The sequence below is a fragment of the Acartia tonsa genome, chromosome 15 (assembly GCF_053477335.1).
Source record: "Acartia tonsa isolate MP-2025a chromosome 15, ASM5347733v1, whole genome shotgun sequence".
Classification (NCBI taxonomy): Eukaryota; Metazoa; Arthropoda; class Copepoda; order Calanoida; family Acartiidae; genus Acartia; species Acartia tonsa.
Genome location: NC_137274.1, coordinates 398,983 through 417,500, shown reverse-complemented (window position 1 = coordinate 417,500; position 18,518 = coordinate 398,983). Strand labels below are relative to the sequence as shown.

Here is an 18,518-nt window from a genome sequence, read left to right as displayed (position 1 = left end):
CTACTATCCATGGCTACACATACATAGGGTAAAGATTTGCAAAAATGCCGCGACCCGGGATCAAACCGGGGACCTTTAGATCTTCAGTCTAACGCTCTCCCAACTGAGCTATCACGGCTAGTTAAAATGATGTTGCTTATCTTGGTCAACATGGAAAAAAGATCACTTTTACATGGCTCTAAAAAGTTCAGGTCCTACCGAGATTTGAACTCGGATCGCTGGATTCAGAGTCCAGAGTGCTAACCATTACACCATAGGACCTTGATGCAGATCTAAACTCCAAAGGGTACAAAAAATTATTTTGTATAAAGAGAAAAGAAAAAAAACCTTATGTATTGGTTCCTGCCGGGATCGAACCGGCGACCTTGTCCGTGTGAAGGACACGTGATAACCACTACACTAAGGAACCATTGTCAACCAAGAAACCAAGCCAAGATACATAACAAACAGACATAAAATGTGCAACTACAAAGCCACGTCACTAAGTTAAGCCAGGTCTCGTGGCGCAACGGATAACGCGTCTGACTACGGATCAGAAGATTGCAGGTTCGAATCCTGCCGAGATCGAAAATTTTAAAGATTCGTTTGGCTATTAAAGAAAATTGCTAAAAAATAAGTCGCCCCCGGGTGGGCTCGAACCACCAACCTTTCGGTTAACAGCCGAACGCGCTAGCCGATTGCGCCACGGAGGCTAATACAAGTTAATAATATTACATTATTTTTAATATTATTCTATGAAGCCTTAAAATATAAAAACAAAAAAAGATTGGTTTACTTATGTTGGTAGGGCTCATTACCACCGAACACTCATTAGCGCGGTCCGACTACTGACCGACACGGAAACTCTTGGCTGCTGGGTTTCCCCTCTGGCCCAATCCGCCCCTCATTAAGCAACCTGATCACCTAGGACTCCTCCTAGGTGGCCATGTTGATGCCAGGCTTAGTGCGGACGCCAATTCAACGTGTTTCAATGGTAACCAGGCGTTCCCTGCCTCAAACCATCCCAAACTCTGACCTCCCAGTAGCAGGATTACAGAACTTCGCCACGGTTCCAGTCAACAATCATATCAATTTCTGTCACAATGTACCAGTTGAATTGCAATTTTTTAATTTTTTCATGTTTAATTTTGGGTGTAATTACGCCAGCTTCCGTTATGGTCTAGTGGTTAGGATAGCTGGCTCTCACCCAGCAGGCCCGGGTTCGATTCCCGGTAACGGAAAAATACATTTTGTCGAACCCCCAAGTAATTATATCAACATCCCCGATCCAAAAAAAAAGGAGATAAAAAAGATAGAGAATTGGATATTTCTAAGTTTTTACTTTTCAGCCAGGGTGACACCAAGCCTGCGTGGCCTAATGGATAAGGCGTCGGTCTCCTAAACCGAAGATTGCGAGTTCGAGTCTCGCCGTGGGTAACATTATCTTTTTAGCAAAAGTTGTTTTGGTTGCAGTGCTTCCAAGGTTTCTTGAAGGCAGTGTAGTAGCAAATATGGAGAGTGAAAGCAAGCTGCTCTAGTGGCGCAATCGGTTAGCTCACGGTACTTATAGACAGTACAACAAGTTATGCCGGGGTTGTGAGTTCGAGCCTCACCTAGAGCAAGCACTTTTTCAACCCTTAAACCTGGCAGGGTCTTCCACGAAAAGAGCAAAAATATATTTTTTTTTACTTAAACAAAGCATTTTATCTTACCAAAATACTAAAATATTCTCTAGCAGTACCTCATAATATCAAATACAGGTACTGTGGTTCGATTTTAATTTTTTTTTGTAACTATGCTTTACTAACCAACAATCAATCAAGGAAAAAAGTTTGTTAAAGAATATAGATAGATTGGTATTTTCTTTTTACTACTGTTTTAAATCTATCAAGTTAATAACAAATTCAATAAAATTGACTGAATAACCATATAAATGTATAAAGATTTGTGATTTAAATTATGCCATGAAAAATCCTCCAATGTGTTTTGTAAAAATCTTTGAAACTTTTGATTTCATTGTTTATGTATGTACACTCAAGAATGATGAATCTTATCTGATCTAGAAAGGCAGAAGGATACTAAATTGTAATTGTAATTCATAGTAACCGAGTTATTACTAAAATAAATTTTTGACAGCTGTGGGATTCGAACCCACGCCCTTGCGGACTGGTGCCTAAAACCAGCGCCTTAGACCACTCGGCCAAACTGCCTGTTGTGCTGGTAGTTGTGCGAATAAGAAAAATTGTTTCCTAAGTTTTTTTTTTTCAGCCTTACTGTGTAAAAGCATCAAACACCTAAAAAAAAATTGTTTTTCCAGTGAGTGATTTTACAAAATTAACTGCCTCCAGAGAGGATTGAACTCTCGACCCCTGGTTTACAAGACCAGTGCTCTGCCACTGAGCTATAGAGGCTTGCCTGTTCACGTTGCACAATTTAAACCTAGCCTAACCTAGCCTAACCTAACCTAACCTAAGCTATTGCGGTTTGCACCTTGTGTTAAAGACTTTGAAATTGCTAAAGGATTCAGTTGAGTATTAGTCAGCTCATGCATTCAACAGGGGGATGTAGCTCAGTGGTAGAGCGCATGCTTTGCATGTATGAGGCCCCGGGTTCGATCCCCGGCATCTCCAATTATCAATGATTTTTGTTATTTCTTTGAAGTTGTCTGTTGTTCAAAATGAGTACTTTAGTGAAAAAATATTTGTATGGGGTTATGCGGACACAAAAATGTGGAACGCTTCACGATTTTGCGTGTCATCCTTGCGCAGGGGCCATGCTAATCTTCTCTGTATCGTTCCAATTTTAGTATATGTACTGCCGAAGCAAGTACATTTGAGAATAGAATTTAGTTGTCTATAAAGATCAGCATTTGTTACACAAATTGCAAAAAAACAATTCTGTTGACCCTGACGTGATTTGAACACGCAGCCTTCTGATCTGGAGTCAGACGCGCTACCGTTGCGCCACAGAGTCAGATGTTAGAATTGCTGCAACTTTGAATTCATGCGAAACTAAAGGAAAGTCTTTTTTTTCCCTTTTTTCTATCCACTATACAATGCAAGCGACCAATAGAAAAAAGGCGCTGCTTTCGTCCGGCCCCTATGATGGAGACCAGGGGTCGTAGCTCAGCTGGTAGAGCGTCTGATTCGCATTTAGAAGGTCTCGGGTTCAAATCCCGACGACTCCAAATTTTTTTTCTTTTCAATTTTCAAAAGTATTAGGCAAAACCATGGGCTTGACCGGGAGTTGAACCCGGGACCTCTCGCACCCGAAGCGAGAATCATGCCGCCTAGACCATCAAGCCTGGCTTGTGCCCTGTTAACTGTCAGTAGCAGCCTGTAATTCATCAATTTACCTGCCGATTGCTTCCAGCTGTGATCCTGGATTGATGGATGGCCGTCCGTCAGAGCCAGCAGTCGTGGCCGAGTGGTTAAGGCGTTGGACTTGAAATCCAATGGGGTTTCCCCGCGCAGGTTCGAATCCTGCCGGCTGCGAATTACAGATTTTGTTAGTTTCTAGTGTTTTATTCATTTTTTTTTTGCAAAACCAGAAAGTTACCTTGCAACTCACATGGCCTTCCTGGTATAGTGTTAAAATAAGACTTTTGTCAGGTGTGGGGTTCGAACCCACGCAATCTTACGATTATGAGAGCTTAAATCTCACGCCTTAGACCACTCGGCCAACCTGACAGGTTACCACAATGCGGCACTCATTGCAAAACGCATGAAATCACGACTGACAAGCACTGATTTAGCAAAGCTCCACAAAATAATTCTCGCGACGAAGATGGGATTCGAACCCACGCGGGCAGAGCCCATTGGATTAGCAGTCCAACGCCTTAACCAATCGGCCACCTCGTCTGTGAAAGAAGTTAACCTACATTACTTGCAAAGCATACATAACAACAACAACAACAAACACAAAAACAACAAAGTATATATTGCATCACTCGTGTCAAAAGACTTCCCACGCCGGGAGTTGAACCCGGGCCTCCTGGGTGAAAGCCAGATATCCTAGCCGTTAGACCACGTGGGATTCTGTTTCCGTCCGGGATCGAACCGGAGACCTTCTGCGTGTTAGGCAGATGTGATAACCGCTACACCACGGAAACTTGTTACAATCAGATAGACAGCTTTATTGCCATAATTTTTTTCTTTAAACTCCTGACTAAAGTGTGCTAGTTACTAGGCAAAAATGTATTTGTGGTTTTCACTTTTGAGTACATTATAGTTCTGTACAATAAGCGTCAGTGGTATAGTGGTGAGCATAGCTGCCTTCCAAGCAGTTGACCCGGGTTCGATTCCCGGCTGACGCATTTTCATCTGTGTTGCCTAGGAGTACATTTTTGTACATTTAAAAAGTGTAGTAATCCTACACTGCCAACAAGCCTCCGTAGCGCAGTAGGCAGCGCGTCAGTCTCATAATCTGAAGGCCGTGAGTTCGAGCCTCACCGGGGGCAGGCAAACACTTTTTCATCTCCTGGTTGTGTTTTGAAAAAATAGTTTTGTCAGAAGTGGGATTCGAACCCACGCCCTCATCGAGGACCAGAATTCTCACAACCACTCTCTATCAGAGAGCAAGGAAGTTGTCCTTGAGTCTGGCGCCTTAGACCACTCGGCCATCCTGACTGTTAATATAGTGTTCACGGATTAAGAAATCCCATGTTTTGATAAGCCAAAAAGGTTAGCCAAAATGCAATGTTAGCATCCCATCTGGGGATCGAACCCAGGACCTTTGGATTAGAAGTCCAACGCGCTATCCTCTGCGCTAATGGGACTTGGTTAGAGAAAAGAAAATAGTAGCATTTGTTGACAGAAAACATTATGGAAGGCAAGAAAAAGAAAATCAAGTAGAGAAGAAAAAAAGTATGTAGTTTTTGTATTGTGCTTATACTTATACACATCATATCAGTCAGGCCCGTTAGCTCAGTTGGTTAGAGCGTCGTGCTAATAACGCGAAGGTCACGGGTTCGATCCCCCTACGGGCCAGATAATACTTTTACCAAATTGAACAGTTTGCAGTGGCGGAAATATTTAATGGAAAAAAAAAGAAATTTCACAAGGTTGAAAAAGTTATCTCTCCCCGACCGGGAATCGAACCCGGGCCTTCCACGTGACAGGCGGAGATCCTCACCACTAGACTATCGAGGAATTCTTATAAATCAGCCATTTTCTAGTCACTACGTACGTACCACACTGATTGGAGACTTGAACAAAAGATGGGAGCGCCCGAGCAGGGGCTCGAACCCTGGACCGTTAGGTTAAAAGCCTAACGCTCTACCGACTGAGCTACCCGGGCATCATGCTAATTTAAAATTACAGTAACAAAATTGTCTCACCAGATGGCAGCAGCATTTTAGTTCATGGTAGGCTTGGTTTTCTCTCTGTTTATTTTTGGTTAAGTGCAACCTGAGTTGTATAGAATAAATCATCCCTCCATAATTTTCCTGTATTGTAGCATTTTGCATTTAGTATAAGTCACATTTTCCATGGTCAAATGTCTACGGCCATACCATGTTGAAAGCACCAGTTCTCGTCCGATCACTGAAGTTAAGCAACATTGGGCCAAGTTAGTACTTGGATGGGTGACCGCCTGGGAATACTTGGTGTCGTAGGCAAATCTTTTCATCCTTTTTTATAAGTTGAGAAAAAAAAAACAAAGTCTGAGAAATGTAAACCAGACAACTGCTTATGTTCATTTTTTACACCTAAAGCCCTTATACAATGCAACCACTATGATATAATATGTAGTTACTGTTTTTGTCACCAGATGGCAGCTCTATTTAGTTCCCAGTTAGGATTTGTTTTCTCCGTGTTAAGGCATAAGTTTTAAGTTGACAACTATTAATGTTCGATAAAATGATATCTTTTAGTATTACACATACCTATTTGGATTAATATTTTAGTTACTTCGTGCTTGTATTTTATGAAAATTAACTTTTCCGGTCGGACCTTTAACAAATATCAAAAATATATGATTGTCCAAGTAACTTTACATCATTGTCTAAAACGACCAAGCTAATATTGCTTGATTCACTTCTACAAGAGGTGTGTATCAGCTCTGCTTCGGTGGGTCGCTCAACTTGAGTCCGCTCGGGTTGAGTGTCTGTCTTAGTCAGTCACAATCATCTTTATTCAGGGTTAAAGAGAACCCACTAATCACTGAAACCAATCAAGAACATAGAATTATTTACCGCAGATACCTGTACGTATTTTCTCTTGGTAATGCATTTTCCATTTAGTTTATGCCACATTTTCCTTTGATAAATGTCTACGGCCATACCATGTTGAAAGCACCAGTTCTCGTCTGATCACTGAAGTTAAGCAACATTGGGCCAAGTTAGTACTTGGATGGGTGACCGCCTGGGAATACTTGGTGTCGTAGGCTTTAACATTTTATCCATATTTCAAAATTTGTCTCTTTTTCTTCCTTGTCCGTAGATTCCTGTACTGTTGAGCGTTTTGCATTCATTTCACGCCACATTTTCTCTTCGTAATGCATTTTGCATTTAATTTACGCCACATTTTCCGTTGATATATGTCTACGGCCATACCATGTTGAAAGCACCAGTTCTCGTCCGATCACTGCAGTTAAGCAACATTGGGCCAAGTTAGTACTTGGATGGGTGACCGCCTGGGAATACTTGGTGTCGTAGGCTCTAACATTTTATCCATATTTCAAATTTGTCTCTTTTTCTTTCTTGTCCAAGAGAAATTTCTAATCACTGAGAACATAAGGTGAAACCCAAGGGGATGTAGCTCAGATGGTAGAGCGCTCGCTTAGCATGCGAGAGGTACGGGGATCGATACCCCGCATCTCCAAGTATCATTTATCCCCCTACTACACAAGCACCAAACAAAAAAATAAACACTTAAAGAAAAACAAAAGTCTGAAAATTTAAACCAGTAAAACTTTAAACCTTTTTGTTGCATTAGAATGTTATTTAATAAACCAGAAGTTAGCCTTTGCTTAGAGTAAATGTCTACGGCCATACTATGTTGAAAGCACCAGTTCTCGTCTGATCACTGAAGTTAAGCAACATTGGGCCAAGTTAGTACTTGGATGGGTGACCGCCTGGGAATACTTGGTGTCGTAGGCTCAATATTTTTGGAATTTTGACCCAACCAATCCTAGCCCAAACCTGACTAAACCTCACACAAGTTTGAAAATCATGTTGTAACTTTATGTCTACGGCCATACCATGTTGAAAGCACCAGTTCTCGTCCGATCACTGAAGTTAAGCAACATTGGGCCAAGTTAGTACTTGGATGGGTGACCGCCTGGGAATACTTGGTGTCGTAAACTCTACATCTTTCTTTCTTACCTTGTCACTGAAAACAGAAAAGTTGTGTTAACGTAGAAAATAACTGCTGCAACGTCCGGGAATCGAACCCGGGCCGCCCGCGTGGCAGGCGAGCATTCTACCACTGAACCAACGTTGCTGGCATGCTCTTTGGCTATTCGTATAACCCAACCCCTTGCTGAAAATCATTATTCAGAAATCTGTCAATTTATAACCCAAATACAGATTGATATAGCTTTACACCTGAACGATTAATATGACTTGCTGTAAGTAGACTTTGGCAGTAGGTAAGGACTTTCTTCAGCCCGGCAAGACAATATCTGAGTGATCCTTGGTTCACTTGTACACACCTTTTAGTGAAGTGAATCAAGCAAGTATAGCTTGGTCAGTTTAGACAAATGGTAACTGCAATTTTAGCCATTCCTACCGTAGGCTATTTGTCAGCATGGTTGGCCAGTTTTATTTTTACAAATTTGAAGCAGTTGGTTGGAGATGAATGGTTTTGTGGTAAACACATCCTGACATCCTGTCCCAACATGCCTGTTGTAATATGTTTCTTTAAGTGGGCTCTCTCATGAAAAGCCTTCAGATAAATTGGATGTAATTCCAATATGATCCACTTACACGGAAATCTTTAGTAAAAGGCGAAAGATTTATTCGTGCTGTAGGTAGATCCTGGACATGCTCAAACAACACAAATAGCTCCATATCCTTGGCAGCTGTTAGGCTTGTTCCATTGACCAATCTAATGTAGTTGTCAGAAAAGACATGTAGAGATTGTGTCAAAGTTCAGCTTATTCACCAAAAAAACACAAGCCCCTAGAATAACTTGAGGCAGAAAATTATCCAATAAATGACATTCAACTTTAGGGGTTTGCACCACCTAGCATTAAAACATTGAACTACATAAAGGAAGTGGAGCCATTGTGCTTTTGGCAGCATGCTTGTTGACTTGTGCAAACTTGATACAGGTTGTACACAATGTATTGAGTGGTCCAGTTTAGAAGTGGGGACAAGTGGGCCGATCCTGGTGGTACTGCAATACCAGGCCAACCCGTGATAAGGCTGGAGCAAGCTCCAAGTCCTCATCCCCTAACAAAAATGAGTTTAATATCGAAGGGGACACATGGTCCCCGTATCAGATATTAAGCTGATAAGAACAGATACTACACTTTGATCTTAGCCAAAAGGCCGAGAAGCGATGCCAAGGAATAGTTCCACTATACTACCTTAGAGTCATAACCTGACTATGGTACTGTCTGGCAAAAGATTGGCATGCAGCCTGCCTAATCATTGTTAGAGAGAGTATAGTCAATCTGCCTAGTTCAAAGCAAAGACTTTACTTTTAATTGGGCTTCGATAGAAGCCTTTTTCTGGCCAACTACACAAACTTTAGCAATTCCTGGTGTGTAAAATTTGAACTAGATGGTTAAGTTAAACATTCTAATTCTGTTGTCTGTTCTGTATTTGTTAGGGGATGCGCGAACGCAGTCCCCAACTACCAAAAGTTGTGCGTTCGAGTTACCCACGTTTGGGGTAATCATAGGGGTCAGCCATGCCTGAGTGCAATGGCACAGCCTCACCCTAGAGGAACCACCTTAGTGATCATGGTTAACCTCCACGCCAGGTAAGTATGAGGGAAAGAGTCGATTTCAGTGTATGGGTGACAAAGACTATAGATATTTTGCTGACCAGCTTCACGACTTTACACAAAACATAATTCAGTTGAAGTGTCCCCTCAGAAATGCTATATTTATACTTTTTCAAATGGTTGGTGACATACATTGTTGATGAAACCTTCGGTAGGAGGTCTTCCATTGAAACAAATGCGACACCTAGAGGCCAAATTATTGACTACATAAAATACATGTTTGCTACTTTACAGGTTATGCATTCCTATTGCAAATAGTGAGCTATCATCAGCTCTGACAGAAATAACATTACAGTTCACACTGCAACCACTGGATCTATACACACCTCTTAGTGAAGTGAATCAAGCAAATTTAGCTTGGTCAGTTTAGACAAATACATAATGCAAACTGTCACTTGTTATAACAAGATTACCAAGAGTTAGCACTGGTCGCAACGCAACAAACCATACAGAAGGATGGTATGGTAATATCCACATTATAATGTGAAAATGCCTTACCAAATGTCTACGGCCATACCATGTTGAAAGCACCAGTTCTCGTCCGATCACTGAAGTTAAGCAACATTGGGCCAAGTTAGTACTTGGGTGGGTGACCGCCTGGGAATACTTGGTGTCGTAGACTTAACATTTTTGGAATTTTGACCCAAACAATCCTAGCCCAAACCTAACTAAACCCCACACAATTAATGTCTACGGCCATACCATGTTGAAAGCACCAGTTCTCGTCCGATCACTGAAGTTAAGCAACATTGGGCCAAGTTAGTACTTGGATGGGTGACCGCCTGGGAATACTTGGTGTCGTAGGCTCAATCGTTTTGGAATTTTGACCCAACCAATCCTAGCGCAAACCTAACTAAACCCCACACAATTAATGTCTACGGCCATACCATGTTGAAAGCACCAGTTCTCGTCCGATCACTGCAGTTAAGCAACATTGGGCCAAGTTAGTACTTGGATGGGTGACCGCCTGGGAATACTTGGTGTCGTAGGCTTATCCTTTTTTCAAAAATTGCCTCAAAAAAGTTGTGATACTGTAGAAAATAATTGCTGCAACGTCCGGGAATCGAACCCGGGCCGCCCGCGTGGCAGGCGAGCATTCTACCACTGAACCAACGTTGCTGGCTTGCTCTCATGATATTCGTGTAGTTAGTTTTTGTGTACCTATTGCAAAGACCAACCATACAAAGTGCAGAGCCCAGGCAGCCAACATAGCCCGGCTAGCTCAGTCGGTAGAGCATGAGACTCTTAATCTCAGGGTCGTGGGTTCGAGCCCCACGTTGGGCGAATTTTTTTTTATATGGAACAGTTTTTAAAAATATATTTGAATTTGTTTCGTGATTTACTGACAACAGGGTAATTCAGGCGCCATGGCTTAGTTGGTTAAAGCGCCTGTCTCGTAAACAGGAGATCCCGAGTTCGACTCTCGGTGGTGCCTTGATCCTTTTATTACTACTATCCATGGCTACACATACAATAACAACAACAACAACAAACACAAAAACAACAAAGTAAATATTGCATCACTCGTGTCAAAAGACTTCCCACGCCGGGAGTTGAACCCGGGCCTCCTGGGTGAAAGCCAGATATCCTAGCCGTTAGACCACGTGGGATTCTGTTTCCGTCCGGGATCGAACCGGAGACCTTCTGCGTGTTAGGCAGATGTGATAACCGCTACACCACGGAAACTTGTTACATCAGATAGACAGCTTTATTGCCATAATTTTTTTCTTTAAACTCCTGACTAAAGTGTGCTAGTTACTAGGCAAAAATGTATTTGTGGTTTTCACTTTTGAGTACATTATAGTTCTGTACAATAAGCGTCAGTGGTATAGTGGTGAGCATAGCTGCCTTCCAAGCAGTTGACCCGGGTTCGATTCCCGGCTGACGCATTTTCATCTGTGTTGCCTAGGAGTACATTTTTGTACATTTAAAAAGTGTAGTAATCCTACACTGCCAACAAGCCTCCGTAGCGCAGTAGGCAGCGCGTCAGTCTCATAATCTGAAGGCCGTGAGTTCGAGCCTCACCGGGGGCAGGCAAACACTTTTTCATCTCCTGGTTGTGTTTTGAAAAAATAGTTTTGTCAGAAGTGGGATTCGAACCCACGCCCTCATCGAGGACCAGAATTCTCACAACCACTCTCTATCAGAGAGCAAGGAAGTTGTCCTTGAGTCTGGCGCCTTAGACCACTCGGCCATCCTGACTGTTAATATAGTGTTCACGGATTAAGAAATCACATGTTTTGATAAGCCAAAAAGGTTAGCCAAAATGCAATGTTAGCATCCCATCTGGGGATCGAACCCAGGACCTTTGGATTAGAAGTCCAACGCGCTATCCTCTGCGCTAATGGGACTTGGTTAGAGAAAAGAAAATAGTAGCATTTGTTGACAGAAAACATTATGGAAGGCAAGAAAAAGAAAATCAAGTAGAGAAGAAAAAAAGTATGTAGTTTTTGTATTGTGCTTATACTTATACACATCATATCAGTCAGGCCCGTTAGCTCAGTTGGTTAGAGCGTCGTGCTAATAACGCGAAGGTCACGGGTTCGATCCCCCTACGGGCCAGATAATACTTTTACCAAATTGAACAGTTTGCAGTGGCGGAAATATTTAATGGAAAAAAAAAGAAATTTCACAAGGTTGAAAAAGTTATCTCTCCCCGACCGGGAATCGAACCCGGGCCTTCCACGTGACAGGCGGAGATCCTCACCACTAGACTATCGAGGAATTCTTATAAATCAGCCATTTTCTAGTCACTACGTACGTATCACACTGATTGGAGACTTGAACAAAAGATGGGAGCGCCCGAGCAGGGGCTCGAACCCTGGACCGTTAGGTTAAAAGCCTAACGCTCTACCGACTGAGCTACCCGGGCATCATGCTAATTTAAAATTACAGTAACAAAATTGTCTCACCAGATGGCAGCAGCATTTTAGTTCATGGTAGGCTTGGTTTTCTCTCTGTTTATTTTTGGTTAAGTGCAACCTGAGTTGTATAGAATAAATCATCCCTCCATAATTTTCCTGTATTGTAGCATTTTGCATTTAGTATAAGTCACATTTTCCATGGTCAAATGTCTACGGCCATACCATGTTGAAAGCACCAGTTCTCGTCCGATCACTGAAGTTAAGCAACATCGGGCCAAGTTAGTACTTGGATGGGTGACCGCCTGGGAATACTTGGTGTCGTAGGCAAATCTTTTCATCCTTTTTTATAAGTTGAGAAAAAAAAAAAAAAAAAAAAAAAGTCTGAGAAATGTAAACCAGACAACTGCTTATGTTCATTTTTTACACCTAAAGCCCTTATACAATGCAACCACTATGATATAATATGTAGTTACTGTTTTTGTCACCAGATGGCAGCTCTATTTAGTTCCCAGTTAGGCTTTGTTTTCTCCGTGTTAAGGCATAAGTTTTAAGTTGACAACTATTAATGTTCGATAAAATGATATCTTTTAGTATTACACATACCTATTTGGATTAATATTTTAGTTACTTTGTGCTTGTATTTTATGAAAATTAACTTTTCCGGTCGGACCTTTAACAAATATCAAAAATATATGATTGTCCAAGTAACTTTACATCATTGTCTAAAACGACCAAGCTAATATTGCTTGATTCACTTCTACAAGAGGTGTGTATCAGCTCTGCTTCGATGGGTCGCTCACCTTGAGTCCGCTCGGGTTGAGTGTCTGTCTTAGTCAGTCACAAACATCTTTTTTCAGGGTTAAAGAGAACCCACTAATCACTGAAACCAATCAAGAACATAGATTTATTTACCGTAGATACCTGTACGTATTTTCTCTTGGTAATGCATTTTCCATTTAGTTTATGCCACATTTTCCTTTGATAAATGTCTACGGCCATACCATGTTGAAAGCACCAGTTCTCGTCTGATCACTGAAGTTAAGCAACATTGGGCCAAGTTAGTACTTGGATGGGTGACCGCCTGGGAATACTTGGTGTCGTAGGCTTTAACATTTTATCCATATTTCAAAATTTGTCTCTTTTTCTTCCTTGTCCGTAGATTCCTGTACTGTTGAGCGTTTTGCATTCATTTCACGCCACATTTTCTCTTCGTAATGCATTTTGCATTTAATTTACGCCACATTTTCCGTTGATATATGTCTACGGCCATACCATGTTGAAAGCACCAGTTCTCGTCCGATCACTGCAGTTAAGCAACATTGGGCCAAGTTAGTACTTGGATGGGTGACCGCCTGGGAATACTTGGTGTCGTAGGCTCTAACATTTTATCCATATTTCAAATTTGTCTCTTTTTCTTTCTTGTCCAAGAGAAATTTCTAATCACTGAGAACATAAGGTGAAACCCAAGGGGATGTAGCTCAGATGGTAGAGCGCTCGCTTAGCATGCGAGAGGTACGGGGATCGATACCCCGCATCTCCAAGTATCATTTTTCCCCCTACTGCACAAGCACCAAACAAAAAAATAAACACACAAAGAAAAACAAAAGTCTGAAAATTTAAACCAGTAAAACTTTAAACCTTTTTGTTGCATTAGAATGTTATTTAATAAACCAGAAGTTAGAAGAGCCTTTGCTCAGAGTAAATGTCTACGGCCATACCATGTTGAAAGCACCAGTTCTCGTCTGATCACTGAAGTTAAGCAACATTGGGCCAAGTTAGTACTTGGATGGGTGACCGCCTGGGAATACTTGGTGTCGTAGGCTCAATATTTTTGGAATTTTGACCCAACCAATCCTAGCCCAAACCTGACTAAACCTCACACAAGTTTGAAAATCATGTTGTAACTTTATGTCTACGGCTATACCATGTTGAAAGCACCAGTTCTCGTCCGATCACTGAAGTTAAGCAACATTGGGCCAAGTTAGTACTTGGATGGGTGACCGCCTGGGAATACTTGGTGTCGTAAACTCTACATCTTTCTTTCTTACCTTGTCACTGAAAACAGAAAAGTTGTGTTAACGTAGAAAATAACTGCTGCAACGTCCGGGAATCGAACCCGGGCCGCCCGCGTGGCAGGCGAGCATTCTACCACTGAACCAACGTTGCTGGCATGCTCTTTGGCTATTCGTATAACCCAACCCCTTGCTGAAAATCATTATTCAGAAATCTGTCAATTTATAACCCAAATACAGATTGATATAGCTTTACACCTGAACGATTAATATGACTTGCTGTAAGTAGACTTTGGCAGTAGGTAAGGACTTTCTTCAGCCCGGCAAGACAATATCTGAGTGATCCTTGGTTCACTTGTACACACCTTTTAGTGAAGTGAATCAAGCAAGTATAGCTTGGTCAGTTTAGACAAATGGTAACTGCAATTTTAGCCATTCCTACCGTAGGCTATTTGTCAGCATGGTTGGCCAGTTTTATTTTTACAAATTTGAAGCAGTTGGTTGGAGATGAATGGTTTTGTGGTAAACACATCCTGACATCCTGTCCCTACATGCCTGTTGTAATATGTTTCTTTAAGTGGGCTCTCTCATGAAAAGCCTTCAGATAAATTGGATGTAATTCCAATATGATCCACTTACACGGAAATCTTTAGTAAAAGGCGAAAGATTTATTCGTGCTGTAGGTAGATCCTGGACATGCTCAAACAACACAAATAGCTCCATATCCTTGGCAGCTGTTAGGCTTGTTCCATTGACCAATCTAATGTAGTTGTCAGCAAAGACATGTAGAGATTGTGTCAAAGTTCAGCTTATTCACCAAAAAAACACAAGCCCCTAGAATAACTTGAGGCAGAAAATTATCCAATAAATGACATTCAACTTTAGGGGTTTGCACCACCTAGCATTAAAACATTGAACTACATAAAGGAAGTGGAGCCATTGTGCTTTTGGCAGCATGCTTGTTGACTTGTGCAAACTTGATACAGGTTGTACACAATGTATTGAGTGGTCCAGTTTAGAAGTGGGGACAAGTGGGCCGATCCTGGTGGTACTGCAATACCAGGCCAACCCGTGATAAGGCTGGAGCAAGCTCCAAGTCCTCATCCCCTAACAAAAATGAGTTTAATATCGAAGGGGACACATGGTCCCCGTATCAGATATTAAGCTGATAAGAACAGATACTACACTTTGATCTTAGCCAAAAGGCCGAGAAGCGATGCCAAAGAATAGTTCCAGTATACTACCTTAGAGTCATAACCTGACTATGGTACTGTCTGGCAAAAGATTGGCATGCAGGCTGCCTAATCATTGTTAGAGAGAGTATAGTCAATCTGCCTAGTTCAAAGCAAAGACTTTACTTTAAATTGGGCTTCGATAGAAGCCTTTTTCTGGCCAACTACACAAACTTTAGCAATTCCTGGTGTGTAAAATTTGAACTAGATGGTTAAGTTAAACATTCTAATTCTGATGTCTGTTCTGTATTTATTAGGGGATGCGCGAACGCAGTCCCCAACTACCAAAAATTGTGCGTTCGAGTTACCCACGTTTGGGGTAATCGTAGGGGTCAGCCATGCCTGAGTGCAATGGCACAGCCTCACCCTAGAGGAACCACCTTAGTGATCATGGTTAACCTCCACGCCAGGTAAGTATGAGGGAAAGAGTCGATTTCAGTGTATGGGTGACAAAGACTATAGATATTTTGCTGACCAGCTTCACGACTTTACACAAAACATGATTCAGTTGAAGTGTCCCCTCAGAAATGCTATATTTATACTTTTTCAAATGGTTGGTGACATACATTGCTGATGAAACCTTCGGTAGGAGGTCTTCCATTGAAACAAATGCGACACCTAGAGGCCAAATTATTGACTACATAAAATACATGTTTGCTACTTTACAGGTTATGCATTCCTATTGCAAATAGTGAGCTATCATCAGCTCTGACAGAAATAACATTACAGTTCACACTGCAACCACTGGATATATACACACCTCTTAGTGAAGTGAATCAAGCAAATTTAGCTTGGTCAGTTTAGACAAATACATAATGCAAACTGTCACTTGTTATAACAAGATTACCAAGAGTTAGCACTGGTCGCAACGCAACAAACCATACAGAAGGATGGTATGGTAATATCCACATTATAATGTGAAAATGCCTTGCCAAATGTCTACGGCCATACCATGTTGAAAGCACCAGTTCTCGTCCGATCACTGAAGTTAAGCAACATTGGGCCAAGTTAGTACTTGGATGGGTGACCGCCTGGGAATACTTGGTGTCGTAGACTTAACATTTTTGGAATTTTGACCCAACCAATCCTAGCGCAAACCTAACTAAACCCCACACAATTAATGTCTACGGCCATACCATGTTGAAAGCACCAGTTCTCGTCCGATCACTGAAGTTAAGCAACATTGGGCCAAGTTAGTACTTGGATGGGTGACCGCCTGGGAATACTTGGTGTCGTAGGCTTATCCTTTTTTCAAAAATTGCCTCAAAAAAGTTGTGATACTGTAGAAAATAATTGCTGCAACGTCCGGGAATCGAACCCGGGCCGCCCGCGTGGCAGGCGAGCATTCTACCACTGAACCAACGTTGCTGGCTTGCTCTCATGATATTCGTGTAGTTAGTTTTTGTGTACCTATTGCAAAGACCAACCATACAAAGTGCAGAGCCCAGGCAGCCAACATAGCCCGGCTAGCTCAGTCGGTAGAGCATGAGACTCTTAATCTCAGGGTCGTGGGTTCGAGCCCCACGTTGGGCGAATTTTTTTTTATATGGAACAGTTTTTAAAAATATATTTGAATTTGTTTCGTGATTTACTGACAATAGGGTAATTCAGGCGCCATGGCTTAGTTGGTTAAAGCGCCTGTCTCGTAAACAGGAGATCCCGAGTTCGACTCTCGGTGGTGCCTTGATCCTTTTATTACTACTATCCATGGCTACACATACATAGGGTAAAGATTTGCAAAAATGCCGCGACCCGGGATCGAACCGGGGACCTTTAGATCTTCAGTCTAACGCTCTCCCAACTGAGCTATCACGGCTAGTTAAAATGATGTTGCTTATCTTGGTCAAGATGGAAAAAAGATCACTTTTACATGGCTCTAAAAAGTTTAGGTCCTACCGAGATTTGAACTCGGATCGCTGGATTCAGAGTCCAGAGTGCTAACCATTACACCATAGGACCTTGATGCAGATCTAAACTCCAAAGGATAAAAAAAAATATTTTGTACAAAAAGAAAAGAAAAAAACCTTATGAATTGGTTCCTGCCGGGATCGAACCGGCGACCTTGTCCGTGTGAAGGACACGTGATAACCACTACACTAAGGAACCATTGTCAACCAAGAAACCAAGCCAAGATACATAACAAACAGACATAAAATGTGCAACTACAAAGCCACGTCACTTAGTTAAGCCAGGTCTCGTGGCGCAACGGATAACGCGTCTGACTACGGATCAGAAGATTGCAGGTTCGAATCCTGCCGAGATCGAAAATTTTAAAGATTCGTTTGGCTATTAAAGAAAATTGCTATAAAATAAGTCGCCCCCGGGTGGGCTCGAACCACCAACCTTTCGGTTAACAGCCGAACGCGCTAGCCGATTGCGCCACGGAGGCTAATACAAGTTAATAATATTACATTATTTTTAATATTATTCTATGGAGCCTTAAAATATAAAAACAAAAAAAGATTGGTTTACTTATGTTGGTAGGGCTAATTACCACCGAACACTCATTAGCGCGGTCCGACTACTGACCGACACGGAAACTCTTGGCTGCTGGGTTTCCCCTCTGGCCCAATCCGCCCCTCATTAAGCAACCTGATCACCTAGGACTCCTCCTAGGTGGCCATGTTGATGCCAGGCTTAGTGCGGACGCCAATTCAACGTGTTTCAATGGTAACCAGGCGTTCCCTGCCTCAAACCATCCCAAACTCTGACCTCCCAGTAGCAGGATTACAGAACTTCGCCACGGTTCCAGTCAACAATCATATCAATTTCTGTCACAATGTACCAGTTGAATTGCAATTTTTTTCATGTTTAATTTTGGGTGTAATTACGCCAGCTTCCGTTATGGTCTAGTGGTTAGGATAGCTGGCTCTCACCCAGCAGGCCCGGGTTCGATTCCCGGTAACGGAAAAAATACATTTTGTCGAACCCCCAAGTAATTATATCAACATCCCCGATCCAAAAAAGAGGAGATAAAAAAGATAGAGAATTGGATATTTCTAAGTTTTTACTTTTCAGCCAGGGTGACACCAAGCCTGCGTGGCCTAATGGATAAGGCGTCGGTCTCCTAAACCGAAGATTGCGAGTTCGAGTCTCGCCGTGGGTAACATTATCTTTTTAGCAAAAGTTGTTTTGGTTGCAGTGCTTCCAAGGTTTCTTGAAGGCAGTGTAGTAGCAAATATGGAAAGTGAAAGCAAGCTGCTCTAGTGGCGCAATCGGTTAGCGCACGGTACTTATAGACAGTACAACAAGTTATGCCGGGGTTGTGAGTTCGAGCCTCACCTAGAGCAAGCACTTTTTCAACCCTTAAACCTGGCAGGGTCTTCCACGAAAAGAGCAAAAATATATTTTTTTTTTACTTAAACAAAGCATTTTATCTTACCAAAATACTAAAATATTCTCTAGCAGTACCTCATAATATCAAATACAGGTACTGTGGTTCGATTTCAAATTTTTTTTGTAACTATGCTTTACTAA

The 18,518-nt window shown here is 41.9% G+C and overlaps 75 non-coding genes across 75 annotated transcripts; 38 read left to right on the top strand and 37 right to left on the bottom strand.

Moving 5' to 3' along the window:
* Window positions 1–45: 45 nt before the first annotated feature.
* TRNAF-GAA (transfer RNA phenylalanine (anticodon GAA)) lies at window positions 46–118 on the bottom strand. The gene has a single exon. It is a non-coding gene; the product is annotated as a tRNA-Phe (tRNA).
* A 71-nt stretch (window positions 119–189) lies between these two features.
* On the bottom strand, window positions 190–261 carry TRNAQ-CUG (transfer RNA glutamine (anticodon CUG)). The gene has a single exon. It is a non-coding gene; the product is annotated as a tRNA-Gln (tRNA).
* A 75-nt stretch (window positions 262–336) lies between these two features.
* TRNAV-CAC (transfer RNA valine (anticodon CAC)) lies at window positions 337–409 on the bottom strand. Its single transcript has one exon. It is a non-coding gene; the product is annotated as a tRNA-Val (tRNA).
* An 85-nt stretch (window positions 410–494) lies between these two features.
* Window positions 495–567, top strand: TRNAR-ACG (transfer RNA arginine (anticodon ACG)). Its single transcript has one exon. It is a non-coding gene; the product is annotated as a tRNA-Arg (tRNA).
* Window positions 568–618: 51 nt separating this feature from the next.
* TRNAN-GUU (transfer RNA asparagine (anticodon GUU)) lies at window positions 619–692 on the bottom strand. Its single transcript has one exon. It is a non-coding gene; the product is annotated as a tRNA-Asn (tRNA).
* Window positions 693–1,148: 456 nt separating this feature from the next.
* TRNAE-CUC (transfer RNA glutamic acid (anticodon CUC)) lies at window positions 1,149–1,220 on the top strand. Its single transcript has one exon. It is a non-coding gene; the product is annotated as a tRNA-Glu (tRNA).
* Window positions 1,221–1,343: 123 nt separating this feature from the next.
* On the top strand, window positions 1,344–1,416 carry TRNAR-CCU (transfer RNA arginine (anticodon CCU)). The gene has a single exon. It is a non-coding gene; the product is annotated as a tRNA-Arg (tRNA).
* A 94-nt stretch (window positions 1,417–1,510) lies between these two features.
* TRNAI-UAU (transfer RNA isoleucine (anticodon UAU)) lies at window positions 1,511–1,600 on the top strand. The gene is given in 2 exon segments: window positions 1,511–1,548; window positions 1,565–1,600. It is a non-coding gene; the product is annotated as a tRNA-Ile (tRNA).
* Window positions 1,601–2,109: 509 nt separating this feature from the next.
* On the bottom strand, window positions 2,110–2,189 carry TRNAL-UAG (transfer RNA leucine (anticodon UAG)). The gene has a single exon. It is a non-coding gene; the product is annotated as a tRNA-Leu (tRNA).
* A 129-nt stretch (window positions 2,190–2,318) lies between these two features.
* On the bottom strand, window positions 2,319–2,390 carry TRNAT-UGU (transfer RNA threonine (anticodon UGU)). Its single transcript has one exon. It is a non-coding gene; the product is annotated as a tRNA-Thr (tRNA).
* A 147-nt stretch (window positions 2,391–2,537) lies between these two features.
* TRNAA-UGC (transfer RNA alanine (anticodon UGC)) lies at window positions 2,538–2,609 on the top strand. The gene has a single exon. It is a non-coding gene; the product is annotated as a tRNA-Ala (tRNA).
* Window positions 2,610–2,702: 93 nt separating this feature from the next.
* LOC145308175 (U6 spliceosomal RNA) lies at window positions 2,703–2,809 on the bottom strand. Its single transcript, XR_013876016.1, has one exon. It is a non-coding gene; the product is annotated as a U6 spliceosomal RNA (small nuclear RNA).
* A 71-nt stretch (window positions 2,810–2,880) lies between these two features.
* Window positions 2,881–2,952, bottom strand: TRNAW-CCA (transfer RNA tryptophan (anticodon CCA)). The gene has a single exon. It is a non-coding gene; the product is annotated as a tRNA-Trp (tRNA).
* Window positions 2,953–3,093: 141 nt separating this feature from the next.
* Window positions 3,094–3,166, top strand: TRNAA-CGC (transfer RNA alanine (anticodon CGC)). The gene has a single exon. It is a non-coding gene; the product is annotated as a tRNA-Ala (tRNA).
* A 44-nt stretch (window positions 3,167–3,210) lies between these two features.
* Window positions 3,211–3,283, bottom strand: TRNAP-CGG (transfer RNA proline (anticodon CGG)). The gene has a single exon. It is a non-coding gene; the product is annotated as a tRNA-Pro (tRNA).
* Window positions 3,284–3,391: 108 nt separating this feature from the next.
* Window positions 3,392–3,473, top strand: TRNAS-UGA (transfer RNA serine (anticodon UGA)). The gene has a single exon. It is a non-coding gene; the product is annotated as a tRNA-Ser (tRNA).
* A 111-nt stretch (window positions 3,474–3,584) lies between these two features.
* Window positions 3,585–3,668, bottom strand: TRNAL-UAA (transfer RNA leucine (anticodon UAA)). Its single transcript has one exon. It is a non-coding gene; the product is annotated as a tRNA-Leu (tRNA).
* Window positions 3,669–3,757: 89 nt separating this feature from the next.
* On the bottom strand, window positions 3,758–3,839 carry TRNAS-GCU (transfer RNA serine (anticodon GCU)). Its single transcript has one exon. It is a non-coding gene; the product is annotated as a tRNA-Ser (tRNA).
* Window positions 3,840–3,942: 103 nt separating this feature from the next.
* TRNAE-UUC (transfer RNA glutamic acid (anticodon UUC)) lies at window positions 3,943–4,014 on the bottom strand. The gene has a single exon. It is a non-coding gene; the product is annotated as a tRNA-Glu (tRNA).
* A 3-nt stretch (window positions 4,015–4,017) lies between these two features.
* Window positions 4,018–4,090, bottom strand: TRNAV-AAC (transfer RNA valine (anticodon AAC)). Its single transcript has one exon. It is a non-coding gene; the product is annotated as a tRNA-Val (tRNA).
* A 132-nt stretch (window positions 4,091–4,222) lies between these two features.
* Window positions 4,223–4,294, top strand: TRNAG-UCC (transfer RNA glycine (anticodon UCC)). The gene has a single exon. It is a non-coding gene; the product is annotated as a tRNA-Gly (tRNA).
* Window positions 4,295–4,365: 71 nt separating this feature from the next.
* On the top strand, window positions 4,366–4,438 carry TRNAM-CAU (transfer RNA methionine (anticodon CAU)). Its single transcript has one exon. It is a non-coding gene; the product is annotated as a tRNA-Met (tRNA).
* Window positions 4,439–4,484: 46 nt separating this feature from the next.
* Window positions 4,485–4,607, bottom strand: TRNAL-CAA (transfer RNA leucine (anticodon CAA)). The gene is made up of 2 exons: window positions 4,570–4,607; window positions 4,485–4,529 (listed from the first exon to the last, which is right to left on the bottom strand). It is a non-coding gene; the product is annotated as a tRNA-Leu (tRNA).
* A 76-nt stretch (window positions 4,608–4,683) lies between these two features.
* TRNAR-UCU (transfer RNA arginine (anticodon UCU)) lies at window positions 4,684–4,756 on the bottom strand. The gene has a single exon. It is a non-coding gene; the product is annotated as a tRNA-Arg (tRNA).
* A 137-nt stretch (window positions 4,757–4,893) lies between these two features.
* TRNAI-AAU (transfer RNA isoleucine (anticodon AAU)) lies at window positions 4,894–4,967 on the top strand. Its single transcript has one exon. It is a non-coding gene; the product is annotated as a tRNA-Ile (tRNA).
* A 90-nt stretch (window positions 4,968–5,057) lies between these two features.
* TRNAD-GUC (transfer RNA aspartic acid (anticodon GUC)) lies at window positions 5,058–5,129 on the bottom strand. The gene has a single exon. It is a non-coding gene; the product is annotated as a tRNA-Asp (tRNA).
* A 75-nt stretch (window positions 5,130–5,204) lies between these two features.
* On the bottom strand, window positions 5,205–5,277 carry TRNAK-UUU (transfer RNA lysine (anticodon UUU)). The gene has a single exon. It is a non-coding gene; the product is annotated as a tRNA-Lys (tRNA).
* A 200-nt stretch (window positions 5,278–5,477) lies between these two features.
* On the top strand, window positions 5,478–5,596 carry LOC145308258 (5S ribosomal RNA). The gene has a single exon (XR_013876100.1). It is a non-coding gene; the product is annotated as a 5S ribosomal RNA (ribosomal RNA).
* Window positions 5,597–6,247: 651 nt separating this feature from the next.
* Window positions 6,248–6,366, top strand: LOC145308323 (5S ribosomal RNA). Its single transcript, XR_013876161.1, has one exon. It is a non-coding gene; the product is annotated as a 5S ribosomal RNA (ribosomal RNA).
* A 152-nt stretch (window positions 6,367–6,518) lies between these two features.
* On the top strand, window positions 6,519–6,637 carry LOC145308419 (5S ribosomal RNA). The gene has a single exon (XR_013876252.1). It is a non-coding gene; the product is annotated as a 5S ribosomal RNA (ribosomal RNA).
* Window positions 6,638–6,727: 90 nt separating this feature from the next.
* TRNAA-AGC (transfer RNA alanine (anticodon AGC)) lies at window positions 6,728–6,800 on the top strand. Its single transcript has one exon. It is a non-coding gene; the product is annotated as a tRNA-Ala (tRNA).
* A 159-nt stretch (window positions 6,801–6,959) lies between these two features.
* LOC145308624 (5S ribosomal RNA) lies at window positions 6,960–7,078 on the top strand. The gene has a single exon (XR_013876447.1). It is a non-coding gene; the product is annotated as a 5S ribosomal RNA (ribosomal RNA).
* An 87-nt stretch (window positions 7,079–7,165) lies between these two features.
* LOC145308501 (5S ribosomal RNA) lies at window positions 7,166–7,284 on the top strand. Its single transcript, XR_013876329.1, has one exon. It is a non-coding gene; the product is annotated as a 5S ribosomal RNA (ribosomal RNA).
* A 66-nt stretch (window positions 7,285–7,350) lies between these two features.
* Window positions 7,351–7,421, bottom strand: TRNAG-GCC (transfer RNA glycine (anticodon GCC)). The gene has a single exon. It is a non-coding gene; the product is annotated as a tRNA-Gly (tRNA).
* Window positions 7,422–7,846: 425 nt separating this feature from the next.
* On the bottom strand, window positions 7,847–7,964 carry LOC145308059 (U5 spliceosomal RNA). Its single transcript, XR_013875892.1, has one exon. It is a non-coding gene; the product is annotated as a U5 spliceosomal RNA (small nuclear RNA).
* A 329-nt stretch (window positions 7,965–8,293) lies between these two features.
* On the bottom strand, window positions 8,294–8,485 carry LOC145307995 (U2 spliceosomal RNA). Its single transcript, XR_013875832.1, has one exon. It is a non-coding gene; the product is annotated as a U2 spliceosomal RNA (small nuclear RNA).
* A 267-nt stretch (window positions 8,486–8,752) lies between these two features.
* Window positions 8,753–8,917, bottom strand: LOC145307960 (U1 spliceosomal RNA). Its single transcript, XR_013875802.1, has one exon. It is a non-coding gene; the product is annotated as a U1 spliceosomal RNA (small nuclear RNA).
* Window positions 8,918–9,436: 519 nt separating this feature from the next.
* LOC145307724 (5S ribosomal RNA) lies at window positions 9,437–9,555 on the top strand. The gene has a single exon (XR_013875594.1). It is a non-coding gene; the product is annotated as a 5S ribosomal RNA (ribosomal RNA).
* Window positions 9,556–9,621: 66 nt separating this feature from the next.
* Window positions 9,622–9,740, top strand: LOC145308039 (5S ribosomal RNA). Its single transcript, XR_013875873.1, has one exon. It is a non-coding gene; the product is annotated as a 5S ribosomal RNA (ribosomal RNA).
* Window positions 9,741–9,806: 66 nt separating this feature from the next.
* On the top strand, window positions 9,807–9,925 carry LOC145308418 (5S ribosomal RNA). The gene has a single exon (XR_013876251.1). It is a non-coding gene; the product is annotated as a 5S ribosomal RNA (ribosomal RNA).
* A 56-nt stretch (window positions 9,926–9,981) lies between these two features.
* On the bottom strand, window positions 9,982–10,052 carry TRNAG-GCC (transfer RNA glycine (anticodon GCC)). The gene has a single exon. It is a non-coding gene; the product is annotated as a tRNA-Gly (tRNA).
* Window positions 10,053–10,144: 92 nt separating this feature from the next.
* TRNAK-CUU (transfer RNA lysine (anticodon CUU)) lies at window positions 10,145–10,217 on the top strand. Its single transcript has one exon. It is a non-coding gene; the product is annotated as a tRNA-Lys (tRNA).
* Window positions 10,218–10,294: 77 nt separating this feature from the next.
* On the top strand, window positions 10,295–10,368 carry TRNAT-CGU (transfer RNA threonine (anticodon CGU)). The gene has a single exon. It is a non-coding gene; the product is annotated as a tRNA-Thr (tRNA).
* A 103-nt stretch (window positions 10,369–10,471) lies between these two features.
* Window positions 10,472–10,543, bottom strand: TRNAE-UUC (transfer RNA glutamic acid (anticodon UUC)). The gene has a single exon. It is a non-coding gene; the product is annotated as a tRNA-Glu (tRNA).
* A 3-nt stretch (window positions 10,544–10,546) lies between these two features.
* Window positions 10,547–10,619, bottom strand: TRNAV-AAC (transfer RNA valine (anticodon AAC)). The gene has a single exon. It is a non-coding gene; the product is annotated as a tRNA-Val (tRNA).
* A 131-nt stretch (window positions 10,620–10,750) lies between these two features.
* Window positions 10,751–10,822, top strand: TRNAG-UCC (transfer RNA glycine (anticodon UCC)). The gene has a single exon. It is a non-coding gene; the product is annotated as a tRNA-Gly (tRNA).
* A 71-nt stretch (window positions 10,823–10,893) lies between these two features.
* TRNAM-CAU (transfer RNA methionine (anticodon CAU)) lies at window positions 10,894–10,966 on the top strand. The gene has a single exon. It is a non-coding gene; the product is annotated as a tRNA-Met (tRNA).
* Window positions 10,967–11,012: 46 nt separating this feature from the next.
* On the bottom strand, window positions 11,013–11,135 carry TRNAL-CAA (transfer RNA leucine (anticodon CAA)). The gene is made up of 2 exons: window positions 11,098–11,135; window positions 11,013–11,057 (listed from the first exon to the last, which is right to left on the bottom strand). It is a non-coding gene; the product is annotated as a tRNA-Leu (tRNA).
* Window positions 11,136–11,211: 76 nt separating this feature from the next.
* TRNAR-UCU (transfer RNA arginine (anticodon UCU)) lies at window positions 11,212–11,284 on the bottom strand. The gene has a single exon. It is a non-coding gene; the product is annotated as a tRNA-Arg (tRNA).
* A 137-nt stretch (window positions 11,285–11,421) lies between these two features.
* TRNAI-AAU (transfer RNA isoleucine (anticodon AAU)) lies at window positions 11,422–11,495 on the top strand. The gene has a single exon. It is a non-coding gene; the product is annotated as a tRNA-Ile (tRNA).
* A 90-nt stretch (window positions 11,496–11,585) lies between these two features.
* On the bottom strand, window positions 11,586–11,657 carry TRNAD-GUC (transfer RNA aspartic acid (anticodon GUC)). The gene has a single exon. It is a non-coding gene; the product is annotated as a tRNA-Asp (tRNA).
* Window positions 11,658–11,732: 75 nt separating this feature from the next.
* TRNAK-UUU (transfer RNA lysine (anticodon UUU)) lies at window positions 11,733–11,805 on the bottom strand. Its single transcript has one exon. It is a non-coding gene; the product is annotated as a tRNA-Lys (tRNA).
* Window positions 11,806–12,005: 200 nt separating this feature from the next.
* LOC145308455 (5S ribosomal RNA) lies at window positions 12,006–12,124 on the top strand. The gene has a single exon (XR_013876286.1). It is a non-coding gene; the product is annotated as a 5S ribosomal RNA (ribosomal RNA).
* Window positions 12,125–12,784: 660 nt separating this feature from the next.
* LOC145308321 (5S ribosomal RNA) lies at window positions 12,785–12,903 on the top strand. Its single transcript, XR_013876160.1, has one exon. It is a non-coding gene; the product is annotated as a 5S ribosomal RNA (ribosomal RNA).
* Window positions 12,904–13,055: 152 nt separating this feature from the next.
* On the top strand, window positions 13,056–13,174 carry LOC145308417 (5S ribosomal RNA). The gene has a single exon (XR_013876250.1). It is a non-coding gene; the product is annotated as a 5S ribosomal RNA (ribosomal RNA).
* Window positions 13,175–13,264: 90 nt separating this feature from the next.
* Window positions 13,265–13,337, top strand: TRNAA-AGC (transfer RNA alanine (anticodon AGC)). The gene has a single exon. It is a non-coding gene; the product is annotated as a tRNA-Ala (tRNA).
* A 164-nt stretch (window positions 13,338–13,501) lies between these two features.
* Window positions 13,502–13,620, top strand: LOC145308320 (5S ribosomal RNA). Its single transcript, XR_013876159.1, has one exon. It is a non-coding gene; the product is annotated as a 5S ribosomal RNA (ribosomal RNA).
* An 87-nt stretch (window positions 13,621–13,707) lies between these two features.
* Window positions 13,708–13,826, top strand: LOC145308645 (5S ribosomal RNA). The gene has a single exon (XR_013876468.1). It is a non-coding gene; the product is annotated as a 5S ribosomal RNA (ribosomal RNA).
* Window positions 13,827–13,892: 66 nt separating this feature from the next.
* Window positions 13,893–13,963, bottom strand: TRNAG-GCC (transfer RNA glycine (anticodon GCC)). Its single transcript has one exon. It is a non-coding gene; the product is annotated as a tRNA-Gly (tRNA).
* Window positions 13,964–14,388: 425 nt separating this feature from the next.
* LOC145308058 (U5 spliceosomal RNA) lies at window positions 14,389–14,506 on the bottom strand. The gene has a single exon (XR_013875891.1). It is a non-coding gene; the product is annotated as a U5 spliceosomal RNA (small nuclear RNA).
* A 329-nt stretch (window positions 14,507–14,835) lies between these two features.
* LOC145307994 (U2 spliceosomal RNA) lies at window positions 14,836–15,027 on the bottom strand. Its single transcript, XR_013875831.1, has one exon. It is a non-coding gene; the product is annotated as a U2 spliceosomal RNA (small nuclear RNA).
* A 267-nt stretch (window positions 15,028–15,294) lies between these two features.
* LOC145307926 (U1 spliceosomal RNA) lies at window positions 15,295–15,459 on the bottom strand. The gene has a single exon (XR_013875770.1). It is a non-coding gene; the product is annotated as a U1 spliceosomal RNA (small nuclear RNA).
* A 519-nt stretch (window positions 15,460–15,978) lies between these two features.
* LOC145308391 (5S ribosomal RNA) lies at window positions 15,979–16,097 on the top strand. The gene has a single exon (XR_013876225.1). It is a non-coding gene; the product is annotated as a 5S ribosomal RNA (ribosomal RNA).
* Window positions 16,098–16,163: 66 nt separating this feature from the next.
* LOC145308028 (5S ribosomal RNA) lies at window positions 16,164–16,282 on the top strand. Its single transcript, XR_013875862.1, has one exon. It is a non-coding gene; the product is annotated as a 5S ribosomal RNA (ribosomal RNA).
* Window positions 16,283–16,338: 56 nt separating this feature from the next.
* On the bottom strand, window positions 16,339–16,409 carry TRNAG-GCC (transfer RNA glycine (anticodon GCC)). The gene has a single exon. It is a non-coding gene; the product is annotated as a tRNA-Gly (tRNA).
* Window positions 16,410–16,501: 92 nt separating this feature from the next.
* TRNAK-CUU (transfer RNA lysine (anticodon CUU)) lies at window positions 16,502–16,574 on the top strand. Its single transcript has one exon. It is a non-coding gene; the product is annotated as a tRNA-Lys (tRNA).
* Window positions 16,575–16,651: 77 nt separating this feature from the next.
* On the top strand, window positions 16,652–16,725 carry TRNAT-CGU (transfer RNA threonine (anticodon CGU)). The gene has a single exon. It is a non-coding gene; the product is annotated as a tRNA-Thr (tRNA).
* A 59-nt stretch (window positions 16,726–16,784) lies between these two features.
* On the bottom strand, window positions 16,785–16,857 carry TRNAF-GAA (transfer RNA phenylalanine (anticodon GAA)). Its single transcript has one exon. It is a non-coding gene; the product is annotated as a tRNA-Phe (tRNA).
* Window positions 16,858–16,928: 71 nt separating this feature from the next.
* TRNAQ-CUG (transfer RNA glutamine (anticodon CUG)) lies at window positions 16,929–17,000 on the bottom strand. The gene has a single exon. It is a non-coding gene; the product is annotated as a tRNA-Gln (tRNA).
* Window positions 17,001–17,074: 74 nt separating this feature from the next.
* On the bottom strand, window positions 17,075–17,147 carry TRNAV-CAC (transfer RNA valine (anticodon CAC)). The gene has a single exon. It is a non-coding gene; the product is annotated as a tRNA-Val (tRNA).
* Window positions 17,148–17,232: 85 nt separating this feature from the next.
* TRNAR-ACG (transfer RNA arginine (anticodon ACG)) lies at window positions 17,233–17,305 on the top strand. The gene has a single exon. It is a non-coding gene; the product is annotated as a tRNA-Arg (tRNA).
* Window positions 17,306–17,356: 51 nt separating this feature from the next.
* TRNAN-GUU (transfer RNA asparagine (anticodon GUU)) lies at window positions 17,357–17,430 on the bottom strand. Its single transcript has one exon. It is a non-coding gene; the product is annotated as a tRNA-Asn (tRNA).
* Window positions 17,431–17,879: 449 nt separating this feature from the next.
* Window positions 17,880–17,951, top strand: TRNAE-CUC (transfer RNA glutamic acid (anticodon CUC)). Its single transcript has one exon. It is a non-coding gene; the product is annotated as a tRNA-Glu (tRNA).
* A 123-nt stretch (window positions 17,952–18,074) lies between these two features.
* Window positions 18,075–18,147, top strand: TRNAR-CCU (transfer RNA arginine (anticodon CCU)). Its single transcript has one exon. It is a non-coding gene; the product is annotated as a tRNA-Arg (tRNA).
* A 94-nt stretch (window positions 18,148–18,241) lies between these two features.
* On the top strand, window positions 18,242–18,331 carry TRNAI-UAU (transfer RNA isoleucine (anticodon UAU)). Its single transcript is given in 2 exon segments — window positions 18,242–18,279; window positions 18,296–18,331. It is a non-coding gene; the product is annotated as a tRNA-Ile (tRNA).
* Window positions 18,332–18,518: the final 187 nt, after the last annotated feature.